General features: G+C 48.7%; 1 protein-coding gene across 5 annotated transcripts in view; it reads left to right on the top strand.

The window, feature by feature from the left end:
* Positions 1-10,106: 10,106 nt before the first annotated feature.
* The window catches only part of GRIN2B (glutamate ionotropic receptor NMDA type subunit 2B), a 205,627-nt gene continuing 200,729 nt past the window's right edge, over positions 10,107-15,004 (top strand). Inside the window, exons 1-2 of one of the 5 annotated variants that reach the window (XM_030959372.1) lie at positions 10,107-10,198; positions 10,925-11,365. The gene's annotated coding sequence lies outside the window, so the exon portion shown is untranslated. Of the gene's footprint in view, positions 10,199-10,436; positions 10,470-10,543; positions 10,613-10,660; positions 11,366-11,906; positions 12,262-15,004 lie in introns of those variants that run through there. The other 4 variants (XM_030959375.1, XM_030959373.1, XM_030959376.1 and 1 more) reach the window with 4 other exon arrangements.

Genomic DNA, 15,004 nt, shown 5'->3' on the forward strand with positions numbered 1-15,004 from the left:
ACAGTCTCACCTTTGGGACACCTGTCCCCCCCATATTTTCTACCCCCTGGGGCTGAGGGGTCTCCACCCTGAACCCTCTTGGTTCTGAGACATTGCCCCCCTGGATGCAGTGTCTGTATCACAAGGAAGCATGGTTCTGTCCATGGCTATACAAAAAGAGTCCAGCAACAAGCTACTCCTCATTTTTCCCACCTAGGGTTCTTCTCTGCTCTTCCAGCCTCACTCACTGCTCACTTGATCACTTGATCACAGCATTTCCTCTTTATCCTCCACTCCATCTCTGCCCAGGAAAGGTCAATGCTCTGCAAGGTTTTCATCATCCAGAAAGGGTTAAAAGCTCCTGCCAGCGGCCAGGCTCCCTCTCTGCTGCACCCCCCTTCCCCCTCCTTCTCCACAGGCTGATATCCACTTCAAGGCCACAGTCCCAAGCACCGAGCGCCGGCTTTCTCTCTCCCGGGGTGGGGGGGGCTGCCCAATACCTCTCGGCATCTCTCTCTGGGGGGGGGGCTGCCCTTCCCGCCAGAAATCAAAGAGGCCCTCTCCCACAAGAGCTCTGCTTTTAACCCCTGTGTTCTCAGAGGCGTATCCAATACCTCAGTGGCCAAAGCAGGTGCCAATTTCAGAATCTGAACACCTATTGGCCTCTGGCCTGACCACAGCATATCCCAGAAATCCTACTTCCTGTAAAACCACGACGAGGTGGTAGCTCACCAAATGAAGAAAAAGGAGTACTATGCCATCATAACATAGGGAGTAATGAATGGTTGAATAGGATGACCTTCTCTATGGGCATTAACGCAGGCAATGTTGGCTGTGTGTTGGATGCCTACATAGTCAGTAGTTCTTGTTGTCATCATGGTCAGGTGAGGCATTTTTCTGCCTGTGGACAGTAACTTTTCTAGCACATAGCCATCAACCTGCATTCCAAATGATGCAGCTTATCCTAATTCTTGCATCTCTTTCTGGCTGTTTCTGGCCATTATGGGCATTGCACTATGCCTTCAGGTCCTGTTGACCTGTCATAATGTGCATGTTCGTTCAGTCACCTGTAGCAGCATCCCGGGCTTTGCTGACATTTCTGTACCCTATTCTGGACACCACAAGACAGTGAGGCCAGCAAGGAGCCATTTCATCAACACTGGATTTACTGAAGTCAAACCTACCTTTGCTCAGCTCAGCCACATCACCAGTATTGGGTGACTCCTGAGTTGGCAGGCACCCACGGGGACCATCAAGTCCAACTCCTGGCCCTGCACAGGACACCCCAAGAGTCACACCATCTGCCTGAGAGTATTACCCAAATGCTTCTTGAGTTCTGTCAGCCTTGGTGCTGTGACCACTTCCCTGGGGAGCCTGTTCCAGTGCCCAGTCACCCTCTGAGTGAGAAACAGTTTCCTAATATGACACTAAATGACCACTGACATAAAGTCATAGTTTTGCCAAATACTGATCTCTTCATTACTCTCTCCCAGCATCTCTCTTCTCTCTGCATCCCCTGAGCTGCCACAAGGAACAATATATCTGAGACAGAGACCCTCTCTAATGTTTTTGAAGATGAAAATGTCTGGGAAAAGTGGAATTAGTGATACCCCTCTTCCCTGTGCTTTTACTTCATTAGGTTGTGAACTGTCCCTTTGTCTGTGACACTGAGACAGTGCTCTCTGCAGAGGCTGGGCTACAACAAAAAACCTGTTAGGCAAAAGATGGGGGCCTAAGAAACTTGAGTCAAGCAGGAGACACTAGTCAGTTGATGACAAAAAATGTACAACTCCTTCAGCATGAAAACACATGGCTGTCCTTGGCCTAGGATAAGAACATGACCAACAAGGGCACAACAGGCTGCAGGTTCCCTCTTTGTCAGCATGAGAAAGCCTGGTAGCATCAAGCCCAGGGTTCTGACTCTTGACTGGCACATGGGCTGGAGCAGAGATGTCCAGCTGCATTTTTGCCAGGGGAACAAGCCATATCTCCACAGGAGTTTAATGTACTTGCACTTAAAGGGCACAACAAATGACAAATGGCCTTGTTGTAAACCCACAGAATACAGTCACAGATTTCCCTCTACTCAGGCAAACCTATCTAGAAGGGCCAGAGGAAGCCAAGATTTTCACTGTGAGCTGCTTTAAGCTGTCCTTCTCATAAATGTTGCCTTGCTGTGATGCCCAGCCTCCGTCCTTGGGCTGGGAAAGTTGCCAGGGTGTGGCCAAAGCTCTAGGTGGACATTTTCTCAAGATGACGAGGGAAGAGGGACAGAACATTGTGTGCTTTTCTGAATTTGGTGCTTAATAAAGAGTGAGGAAAAGGCCTAGCTCATTCACAGCAAGGGTCCATATTTTTCATTTTCCCACTGCCAGGGCATAGAAACACAATCAACACTCGCATCCTGGAAGTAACATGACAGGTAGAGGGCATACTTACAGACTTTCTGGAGGATGGAATCTGGTCAGCTGAAGATAACCCTGGCTCTGAGCTCTTAATCACCGTGAAGGTGAAAGAGAGCTTATATTTGAGTAAGGCCTGGTCTTGGGATCAGGTTTACAGCTGATGTATGGAAAAAAAAAACAAACAAAGAGAAAAACGTCAGAGCGTGAGACATTTAGTGGGTAGTGCATGTCATTAAAATGCTGAGGTTTGAGTTTGGGTCAGACCTAACATGAGAGCAAAAATGGGCTGCTGGGCTTCAAAGCTGTTGAGACAAATGCCTCCATTTAAATTTGATGGTAGATTAAAAGATGCAGCTGAAGTGTACTAGAGGTCTTTTGCTTATTGCCTCTTCCTAGATGTCTAAGTAAAGGAGAAAAGAAGGTGGCAGTTTTCTTTAGAATATAGAGTAATCTGACAGAAATCTTAATGTTTCTTCCAGCCACAGGGCTGAATTATTGAGTCAGCTGGCTCACTTGGAAACAGCTCAAGCAAAAGAAATCTATCTCCATTTGCATAAAGTAATTTGCCAAGGGTAGGTCTTATTTTATCAGGAAGGTGTGGTGGTGGTGGAGCAGCAGGATAACCTCAGTTGCTGTAGGTAGATATTCTCTCCCAGGACTGTGACTATTCAGGCTTAACACATGCTTTTCCATCTTTTGAATTAATGAGACTACTAAATAAATGGGCAGAGGAGCAGGTGACCCTAATGCTGCTGGCTCTCAATTGACCATGGACAGATTTTCAGAGCTACTTTTAAGCTCTTTAGCATCTCTCTTCTGTTTGTCCCTGGGCAAAGAGCTATCCTGGGGGATCACAGCTGCATGCTAACAGAACTAATTTTTCAATTTAAAGTGTGTCTAAAGAAAACATTTGTATTAAATTAGATGGTCAATGCAAATGTGCAATAAATGCTGTAGTGACCACCTAACTCAAACCCAGTGAGAACATTTCCAGCTCACAGGCTCTTGGCTTGCTGGTGAAATCATTCATGTTTCTGTTTCAAGGAAGGCTTTCAGGCCCATATTTCTGTGTTAGAAAAGTGATCTGCTTTTCTAACATCATGCTGGTCCTTTCTCAGAATCCTTGACAGTATAAATAATATTTTCCTTCTCTACCATTTCTTCCCCTGCACCCTCTTGGTGAGTGTTTTGTAATACCATCTGCTTCACCTGAAGGAGAAATGAGATGAACAGGGAGACTCAGTGCTGTTATCAACCCCAAACTTTTCCTGAACAAAAGCAGAGGCTGTTAAGATGTCGTGAACTAAGGGATTTTCAGAACTGTGCTGACAGGGAGCCCAGCTGGTGACAATAACCAGCCTGGTTGTGCCACAGTGACATTAAAGTGAATCCCTCTGTTGGATATACCCTCTCCCTATGTTCTTGTGTGTAATAAATGATATCAAAAGTTCTGACAGAGCTTGGCAGGTGAAGGAGGGCATAGGAGGTGGGTGAGGTTTTGTCTTTGCTTTGTGTACATTGTTTCCCTGTGTAAAGGATTGGAAGGAATCTATGGAGAAAAGATAAGGACCCATGTGTTTGGGAGGAAAATAGTAGTGATGCTTTGGTGACAGTATTTTTATGCCATAAGGTGTTTAAACAAAAAATGCATCCTTTAGGAGAAAACCAAATATTTGTGGACACTGCTGCTGTTAGATTTGGCCTCAGTGGTGACACATGCATTTTTAAGAGTGAAGGATTTATTTTTTTACCTGCAGTAACTTAATGTTCCAAGTGAGTTTATAATAGCCTTGATTAACTGGTACCATTTAGTTTGAGTGAAATATCAGCTCTGATGTCTCTCTGTACTCTTTTTTGCTCCAGACACTTTTATCAGTCTTGGAGCTATTTAACTTTACTAATTCTTTTCATCGGAAGTGGTACATGTTTTAGCAATGTCCCAGTGAACAACCATTAAGGATTTGAAGCTGCGTATGTGAAGCTGAGGTATTCTGGGTAATGTTAAGAAATCTGTGGAATGGCAAGTAAAAAGCTAGAAATGTCCTATTGTTTTGTCTAGAGGCCATTGATATGGAGTAGGGCTTCCTAGCCACTTCACTAGCATGTAGGCCTTCTGGGTAAGGAAAATAAATGTGCTTATTTATGACAGCACCAATACTGTAGAACTTTGACCCAACTGTAACACACAGAGCAAAGAAGTGGCATGTTATTAACTATTCTATTATCTACAACAAAGCAAGTTAAAAGGTGAAAGCCAGGGAACTTAACTGACTGAAAACTTATTGCCCTGTATTTCTGTAGTGGGCAGTTTCCCTTTTAATACTGGGGGCTGGGAAGTTTCTTGGCATGTGACTAGTTGAGCTTTTGCCTTTATGTGGATATTGTATTAAAGATGAGACCATCTAGGTAAGGCGGATCCCTGAGGGTGCTTGCAGCAGCTCTCAGTAGCATGAGCAGTAAACTAGATAATTGGTGTGTTGGTTCTCATCCAATAATAATTTATTTCCTGGGAGCAACTTCAAAGCTTAATCCTAGAATTAAATCCCCTATTCCTCCTTGGGATTTTAATTTAGTTTTGAATGCTCTGATGGATCATCTGCTAGAACATTAAAGACAGCTTTCAGACATAAGGGTGATTTTTCTGGCTGCTGTATGCCCTGTATGGAGAATAGGTGAATGCAGGTACTTTGCTGAAGAAACTCTTCTTTAGCTTTTCATCATGATAAGCTGGCAAAAGCCACACTTATCTTTTACTGAAAGCGGTTTTTCAGTTTCCTTTAAACCGTGAAGGCAATCTGCCTAATCCATTTTGCAGCTCTTCCAGTGAAGAGAGTCATCACTTGAATCTGGAGAGAACCAGTAAGATTTTCATCAACCAGAAAGTTGATTTTAGAAAAAAACCCCAGATAATCTGTTTGTTTTGTTAGGATTTGAGCAAGATGGAGATGACTGCTAGGAGGGTTGCGGTTTCCCATTCATTCAAGTGTGTCAGGAGACTGTATCTTGTTAAGACCAGTGAGATGGGACAAAATCTCCAGCCACTGGAATGATCTTTGCACCCCAGAGGTGGAGAAGAAAGGCATCTTCCTCAGAGTGATGCAAGGCAGTGAGTGCTTCAGCCTTTCCTTTCTGCTTCTGAATGGCAGGGTAAAAGGGATGCCATCTATGGCTAATGTTTGTACCATGCTTTGATGAAATACAGTACAGCATTTGATGTTAATTACTATTTATTATTAGATAGATGTGGTGCCTTTTGATGGATAGGTTCTTCAGTCTGGGTGTGCTATAGGAAGAAGAGCCATGTATCATCTTAGAGAAGTGACAGTGTCAGTTTGAAATCCTGTCTGTAGTTCTGCAGTTCAAAAATAACACATTTCCATTTGAAAGAACAAACTCCACAGTTTCTTAGTTTAATGTGTCTGTATTTCATACATAAATGACCATCCAGGACAACCAATTTCAGTGAGCCTGACATTCCATACTCAAAATAATAAAACAAGTCTATAAAGAGACAGAGAAAGCAATTTCTCCTTTAATCTGCTTCACATTGTTTTTGATTCTGCATGACAAAAAACCAGTCTGCTAGTTGTTAGGATTTCTGGGGCAGACTGACCATGGCAGGGACAGTAGGGGATGCTGCAACTATTGCAGTGTAAAATGATGAGAGCTCAGCTAAGTGTCCTGGTATGACAGCTGAGAGAACATGCGTAACACTTCAAAGCAACTGCAGCAGTGCTCACAATTCCCTTCTGCTGGGCTGCTGGCAGGATGAGTGTCCTCCGAGAAGCAAACAAAGTGATCAGTCTCCTTGTGCCCAGCTGTCCTTGCAAAAGACTGATGAGATCTCCCCACCCAGTGGCTTCTGGCTCAATCTTGCTCTAGCATGTCTTGGTCCTGAACCATGTGCAAAAGAAAGGAAAACAGGTTTCATGCCAAAATTAAGCTAAGTCCTTCAGCCAGGTGCTTGTGCCACTGTCAGGTTTGTATGCTTGTTTCTCCATTTGCTTTCCCTTTAATTAGCTGATAAAATTTCTTCCATGCTGTTCTTCATGCATGATGACATGGAATCCTTGTTTGTGGACCTGTGTGACCAATGTTATGGTGATCTTCCAAAACTGACACAGGCCTGGTATCTGAACCCAGGAGAAGGGCATAGATGTATTCAGCCACTTTATAACCTGACTGGCTGAGTAGAGCAGGGCACAGAGCACCGTGTAAAAGCAGCTGGAGTCCTGGTTACCATGCTCTGCAGCCCATGTGCAAACACCCAAAGGAGTGCTACTGTGGAAAACCTTTTTATGGTGTGAATTATCCAGAACAATTGATCCATTTCGTTGATTATAAGAAATTGTTTTCCATAGACATGGCTTTTCTTCTACTAATGCAAGCGTGTCTATGTTTGTACAGAGGACCTATGAAGTGGCAGTCTTTTCCCTTAGCTGCAGACCCCATTTATCTAGGGCCCTGGAAATAGGCTCTGATTTTATGAAATCAGCGGGGCTCAAAGGGTCTTTGACTAAGGGTCAAAGCTACTTTAGGGTCTTTGGTCCCTGTCAATGCTGGCAGAGGCTGTTCTGTTGTGACAGAATGGCACTGCTGGATTGCATCCTCCCCAGCATCATCACAGCCACATCCAGCCCTGGTTGCTTTTGATATAAGAACTTCCATTCACATCCTTTTATCTTAGGCAGGACAAAAATAATATAGCCCTTAATTTATAGTAAACATGGACCCGTTTAAACTAAATCCCTCAATTTGTCTTACAAATAACATTTAAGTGTTTTTGAATTGAAGAGATGTTTGAAAAACCGTTTCCTATCAGAGATGCTATTTGTTTCATTTTATGCAGTTTATTCATCTTAGCTGATTGGAGGAAAAAGAAAAGCCTACCCAAGCTAGTGAGAGTAAACCCTGCCACAGTACTGTGCTGCTGTAGATTTTGCAACATTTTTTGTTTGCAGCCAGCCTCCACACACATTATTTACAATAACTATTACATCTTAATATAAAAATAATTTGGGGGTTAGATGCTTTGCAAAATCTTGAGAAGATAATTCTGAAGCAATTGGCATTTTTATGTGCCTGATTTCAAACTTGTAATCGAGCCTGATTTCTTTGATCAAGGGGAATGTACCCATTTTGTCTGAAAAAAATTGTTGAACTGGACACTCAGGGCCCTAATCACTATAGAGAACTTAGCACTTAAATATGATTTATTTAAGAAGGAATTATACATATGTATTATGTTTATGTAAGATGTGCATGGATATCTATCAAGTAGAAAGGCAACTAGTCTCATCCTAAAAGTAAACAAGGCTTTCATGTACCATGTAACTGTGGAGTTGTGTACTTTTATAAAGAAAAACAGTTGATTAATTCCTTCATCTTAAGATCACAGGGGATTATAACCTTAAATATCATTGACTTGCTTAAAATGATTGCAGCCCCTTGTCAGAAATTGTTCCTAGAAACCCTTAACCCTCCATTTTGTGTTTCTAAGTAATATGCTGGATGAAAACCACTCCCTCTCTTTTTGTCAAGCTCCTTGTCAGCTTGTTTCATCCAGAAGAATGCAGGAGGACTTGTAGAGTCATAGTTTATCCCTTCTTGCCATACAGAAAGGAAAAAACATCCCTTGGCCAAATCATATCTGCTATTCCTGTATTACTATTATCAGTGAAAGGAATGGCAAAGTCAAATGACTAATCTCTTCAGCTATTAGCAGCTTCTGTATGTAAGTATCACTCTACAGTTCTTTTCTCCAACTGTTCTGAGATAATTTCAGATTACTTTAGGCTTTGGCTAATATGTCTTCCATTTTTACTGCAATTTGAATGCAAAATATCATAGTCACTTTTTAAAGCACGCCTAAAAATGTTAGGAAAATCTTTCTTACTGGAGAAGAGCCCTTACCAGCACCCTCAGGAAGATCCAGGCTGTCAAAATGAAAATATTGGTGTCTGCTTTTGTCAAAGAGCTCAAGCACAGATTGGTATTGCTTGTGGTCACTGCAGCTACATGAAAAAATATCACTGTACACACACTACACATGGAAACAGAAATTCATTCAAGCTCCAGATGGCATATTGATATAGATGCAGGCAGTGCTACAGCCACATTGCTGTCCATAACCTTCCCTACAGACCAGCAAACTGTATTTGGAGCATGTGGATCGATTCTGAGGTACAAACTGAGAAAGGACCTGGGGGGTTAAGAGCTGCTGTGGTTCTTTTAGGAGGCTTTCCTCCCTCAGAAACCTTGGCCACATGCACATTTTGCCCTGCAAATACATACCTGCAACAAAGGTCCAGCATTGAGTGCCCATCTGTTTGCTGGAACACAATTCTTTGGCACGTGGGATCCAGCCCTCCTTGCCTGTCTTTTGAGCAGCATCTTCCTCACTGCTCCTGGACATAGACAATGCTAGGCAGGTCCAAGCAACTGTGCGTTCCTTGGAGGGTGCTTTCAGTGAGAGGGATACAAAGGCCAGACAGTGCAGTCTGCATTGGCACTGAAGCACAGCATGTCATGCTCGGCCTGGGGTCTGATTTCCTGCAGGACAAGTGTAGCTGGCAGGGAAGCACGGGGAGGGCTTTCCTCAGGGAAACCAAGGACCATCTGAGCTCTTCCAAATCTCCTACCAAGACTCAGTCATTGACAGGGTGGGTGTTTGCAACCCTCAAGGACACTGCACTTGACACTTCCACCTGGAAGGGGTTTGCTTTGTTACCCACTCTGGCTTTTCCTGGTAGGGGGCAAGACTTACCCTAGGGCCATTCTCTGGTGCTGAGAGGGGTAGGTGGGCATGCTCTGCTCAGCCACCCATGGCACAGGAGGTGTCAGGGATGGATCTGTGACCACAGAGTGGATTGCCCTCCTGCAATGAGGCTGAGAGCACCATGGGCTGTAGGGTGCAAGCATCCATGGGCAGAGCAGGATGAGGATGAAGACACGACTTCCTTTCTGTTCAGGCTGATTTCACGTTTCTTGGCTTCCAGGGGGCTCTGAGAATAGCAATTAAAGCACCGGGCTTAATTGTGGAGTATCCAATTTGGATATTAGCGTTATCTCTGCTCTCACTGCTTTCTTTTCCTTGGGATCCAATTCTGCTGCCTGCCTGCTGGCTGGGTGCCCGTTCCTTTCTTCTCATTATTACTATTTTATGGTTATTGTTAATACATTTTTTTAAGCATTCCTACTCTCGGTTGCTTCCAAACATGCGGGTCGCGGTCCGAGAGGGCGCCGGACTCAGGGAGCCCCGGGCGGTCCCCGCGGGGCTGCGGCCCGGCCCGGCCCGGCCCGGCCGGAGGCACAGGTGCCGCCCGGGAGCGGGCTCCCCCTTCGTCCCCGCCGAGGCCGAGACCTGCTCCCTCCCTCCGGCAGTGGCCGGGGCTTGGTCTCCCGTTGCCCGTACTGTCCTTCCTCCTCGTCTTCTCCCCCCCCCCGTTTCCCCCACTGCTCACTCGCACAGCTTCCCCTCCCCGCCCCTCGATATCTCCCCCTCCCCACCATTTTGCGCGGGTATATTTAATTATTATTAATTATTAAGCTGCTTTATTAATTCACCTTCCCGTGCTTTCCCCACCTCCGGGAAGCATTCTCGGAGCTTTTATATTGCAGAGAATTTTTTTTAAAATGTATTTTTAGAGTGATGCTCTGAGCACTTCCACCTCCCCGCCCCTCATCTCCCACCCGGGCAGTACCAGAGAGGAGAATGAAGAAGTTGAGCATGTCTGAGGCGGATCAGCCTTGCAGGCAGAGAGGGGGGCAGTAGCTACTCAGAGCAGCCCGAGTGCTTGAAGCAGGATTTGCTGGTATGTATGTGGGTCTGGATTTTATGACAGCTCTAAGTGTGAATCTTTTACCGAGCGAGAAAGGAGGGGAAAAGAAATAAATATCTGCGGCTTCATTAAATAAATGCCTGCATAGCTGTGAGCCCTGTCCGGCTGTGCTGGAGGAGGTGGTGGTGGGGACACTCCCAGCCATCCACCCACCCCTAGGAAAAAAAAAAAAAAATCCCAAGCCAAGCCCGGAGAGCCGAGGGCTGTGTTGCCGGGGCCGAAGGAGGCGGGGGGCCCGTGGCAGGTGGAGCAGCCCCCCCGTGCCCCCCAGCCCCGCGGCGGTGCGGTGCGTGTGCGCGGCGGGCAGCGGTGCCGGCAGCACTGCAGAGGGGTGGGCACGGCCCTCGCCAGCCCTCGGGGGCTGGGCCCGGGGGTGGGCGAAATGCTGTGCGTGCATGGGGAGGGGGCCGCGGGGGGGGGAGCTGCTTTCTCTCCGCGATTCACATCGCGCCCGCTTTCTCGTCTCGTATGCATGCCTATCCCGCGAATGGTGTAGTCAGCCCGTATCTGAATTATTTATAGACTCGTGCCAGCTGTTTTTTTTTTTAATTTTTTTTTTTTTAATTCCGCTTGTGTGCACTATTGGGAAATGCGTTTTGCCTTCCTTTCTTCTCAATATATTAATGTCTTTGTTGGGGAGCGTTTTCTATCCCCTTCAGATCCCTCTAATACAGAATTGATGCTTATTTTTCCCTTCAGGAAGGGGACGCTTTGAGGATAATCATGCTTCACAGAAGAACGGCACCGACCTCCAGTTGCATTAAACACAACCTCCTCCACTAGGGCTCCAGGAAAAAAAAAAAAAGAGAGAATAATTATAAGAATAATCATTAAAAAGGCAAAAGGAATGCTTACTCTGGAACCTGCATTTGACGATCCTCACCACTCGCGCTGAATATCCTCTGAAGTGATTCTCTCCAGCTTTTGAATTTGCACCGCTTCAAGACGCAAGATTGCCACAAAGAAACCTCTATTTTTTTTACAGCCAAATAGGATTGTTTTTTAACTCATTCCCCCACGTTTGCCCCCGACCCTTATTCTTCTTATGTGGATATGCAAGCAAGAAGAGGAGACTGGACATTCCCAACATGCTCTCTCCCTTGATCTGTCCGTCTAGAGGTTCTGCTTCTACAAACCAAGGTAGGGAAATTCCTGTTTCTGTGGTTTTGCTTGCAGCTCATTTTGGTACGCGGGTTTGCCCAGGGAAGATCATTCACGGTAGAACAAAAGGTTTAGAGATGCTGCTTTTAGAAGCAGATAGAGGGGAAAAAAACCCCAACATTCACCAGACATGTTGATTCCCTCTTGGCTCATCGAATAGGACATGAAGAGAAGGCGAAAGGGTTTGACTTAGGTACAACGTTGTGAATTGGGGGAAAGTCCCTTGTGATTTTTTTGGGGTGGGGGGGTGGGCAGGTGGGGTCGGGGGAGACACGGGAGGAGGAACACGGCTTTGGAAAGGGGTGAAAATGAAAATAATTTTCATCCATCCACCCGCAAATTGCCTCCCCCTTTTCACTGGTCCAGCGGCTCCTTGCTATGCTTTGATGCGAAAGCAGAGCTGGTCAGGAACACCAGGACGTAGAAACCCGCTTGTTGCCCAGGAGGGTGGTGCATTACTGAAAACCCACGCCGGCCTCTCGATCGTGAGCGGCCTAACGCGGGGGCCGGGGCCCGGGGAGTGGCCGGGGCCGCCCCTGGCACCGCGGCAGGAGCCCGCCCAGCGCCGGGGCCAGTGCGCCTGCTTGCGTGGAGGTGGAGGGCTATTTTAAGTCCAAGCACGTCAAGCGACTTAGCCTGAACCTACGAGGCGCTGTATTCAGGCAACTTCACGTGTTTTAATTTATCCCCGTCCCCCTGGTGCTATCAGCGGGCATCGTGGCCCCTCTCCGCCTCGCCCCATCCTTCCCCCTCGCCATCCCCCGCGCCTTGCAGCCCCTTCCCCAGCCCACTCGGGAGGGATGCAAAATGGCTATCGTGCCGCTCGGCTGTAGATACGCGAGAGATACCGGTGCATCCCGACCGTAACGTGACATGTGAGTCTTTCCGTAAGATGGTGGCAAGACAAAGGGAGCCGGGGGGTGCGGGAGCGCCGGGCACAAGGTGTTGAACGTCTCGGGGTTATTTTAAGCCTCAGCCCGTGCCCGCCGCGCCGCTTCGCCGGTCACGCGTGGGTCTGCGCGCCCCCACGCCGGGAGCGGCGGGGGCAGGGGGGAGCTGCTGCACGGCCCCCCCGCGGGCGGCCCCCCGGCACCCTCAGCCGCATCGCCAGCCCCCCGCCCAGGCTCCCCCCGGGCCGCCTCTCCCGTCCACACCGGAAGGCTGGCAGTGGGTGGGGGGCGGCAAGAGGAGCGGGAGGCGCACCCCACGGCAGAGGGGGGAAGAAGGGGGGGTCATCCTCCAGCCCCGCTGTGGGGTGGGGCAAGCCTTGAGGCACTCGGAGCTCTGGGTGCATCCCGAGCACGCCGAGCCGGGGGCGCGCCTTTCCTACCACCTCCTTTGCCTGCATCTTTCCAGCAGCTCCTTGCTACATTTCTGGGGGTTTTGTCGGCCTATTGTTAAAAACCAAGAGCGGTTCCGCGTGAAGGGGTTGAGCCACCTTTCCTGACATATTCTGCCTGTGCTTCTATAAATATCTAAGGCTTCCCAGGGTATCCGCGCCTGGATCCTCCCTGCCTGAGCTCTCCCTCCCTCGCCGCAAGTGGGAGTAGAAAGTTTACCTGTGCGGAGAGGAGGGCGTGTGGGAGCCTTTTCCCCGTTTTCCGAAGGAATTTCTCAGGCCTCTCAGCTCCCGGATTTTCCCAGGACCCCAGCACCGGACGGGTGGGGGATTGTGTTCCCCTTCATCGGCCATCGCTTACCCCCGAGAGCCCCTAAAAGCACAAACCCCGGAGGGATGCACGGAAAGGGGAGGGTGGGCTCAGTCCCTGCCCCTCTGCCCCCTACTCTGAGTTTTGTAGGCACATCGCACGGCAGAGGGGAAGGTTTTCTCGGGTGCCTGGCCAGGGTGGCAGCCGTCGGCAGCGGGGCCAGGCTGCCTGCTCCCCTCGGGAGCGGTGCCCAGCTCTGTCTGCCCGCCGCCTGCCAGCCCTGCCCGCGGGGCACCCGGCCCCAGCGGGGCCGCATCCCTGCCACAGCCCTTCCCAGCCGTGACCGGGGCCAGGCTGTGCACAGGTGCGACTTGGGGAGGGGTCTTACAGCTTTGATGCTCAGCCGTGGTAGCCAGGAGCACCGGCCCACATCCTCACTCTTTACTGCCCAGTGTCTCTGCCTGCTGCCTTTACCTGTGACTTTTCTTCATCTTCTCTGCAAGCTCCAGTATGGGCAAAAGGAGATGTCCACTACCATTGCTTTCCCCACCGTCAAGCACAGCTACCTCAGGCTTTGCAAGCAGCGCATGGAGGCAGCTGATCCCGCCTGAGCTGCCCCCTGAGCAGGCAGAAAGGGCTGGGTATGCAGCACTCGCAGCTCATGGGGTGCTAGTGCTGTCCCGCCCCAAGGCCGTGGGGAGCAGAGCAGGGACACAGCGCCCTGCGGTGCCGGGTGACCTGGTGTGCCCCAGCTGCAGCTCTGCGGAGAGCAGCAGTTTGTTCGTGGGTGCAGGGTGCTCTGCAGGAGGGGAGCTGTGGGTGTGGGCAATTTTCAGCTGCTCACCCACGCCGCCCCAAAGCAGCAGCTCTTGTCGCCTCCGTTTATCTTGCTTTTCTTTGGTCCCTCACCACACCAGCTTGTCCCCCAGCCCTGGGTGGAGGTCTCAGAGGGCTGGGACATGACGGAACAGGTTGAGGGCAGAGTCAGGAAACAGCTCGGAGATGGTGAGATTTGCTTCAACTTCTTGGCTCAGTCATTGTTACACAGGTCACAATGCAGATCTCAGCCAAGAAAAGGAAGGAAGCATGGTGAAAGCCACAGCTCCTCTTCCCAGGGACCCTGGGCTCTGATCTGTTGGCACACCTGCTGCACCAGCCAGTTCAGCCTGTGTCGGTGCTGGTGCCTGTTACGATCCCTGTGCCACTGAGACCATTGCTGAGCAAAGGAAGGTGTCAGCAGCAGCGCCCAGCCATCCTGTTCTGGGCAAGGGTCTCAGGATACCAGCGTTGTTGGCCGAGGTCTACATTGCATCTGTACATGCCAGAACATCATGCAAGAGATCACAGAGAGGTGGAAAATACAGAACAGGGGCAAAAATCCCAAGCTGCTATCCCCATCTAATAACTGACACTCTGACTTCTATTATCCTCATTTTGGATTTTCCAACTGTTCCTGTATAAAAAGTCTATCAACCTACGAACAAGCACCTGATCCCCAAACCCTAACCTACAGCTGATGGAATTAATTTCTATTTCATCTTGCTGGGGCTGTTTCTTGTGCTTGATTTGGAAGAGGGCAGGTGCTTCTGGCACCACTCGCTTCCAGTGCCAGAGCTGTGGAGCTGTGCTTGGATTCCCACACTGGACTCACGTTGCCTGGGTTGGCACCAGGAATCAGTCTCTCTGCAGCACCATGTGGGAGGTCTGGATTTGATTCCTGGTGCTGTTTTTCATTCCCCCAAGCTGGCAGAGGGTGGGAGCACTGTACAGATAGCACTGCTTGTATCTGCAATGGGCTCCATTCCACATTCCCATCCTTAGGATGCACAAAAGCTGCCTATGAGATAGTCCAGACTGAGGTCTGGTCCCAAGAGGTTTAATCTTCTTGGCCTTTAGGGAGGCCACAGCTCTACCCTGCCTGTTCTCTACTTGGCAGTGTGGTTTGGTGGGCAGTGGCAAGACAGCTATC

Source organism: Camarhynchus parvulus, chromosome 1A (assembly GCF_901933205.1).
Source record: "Camarhynchus parvulus chromosome 1A, STF_HiC, whole genome shotgun sequence".
NCBI classification, from domain to species: Eukaryota; Metazoa; Chordata; class Aves; order Passeriformes; family Thraupidae; genus Camarhynchus; species Camarhynchus parvulus.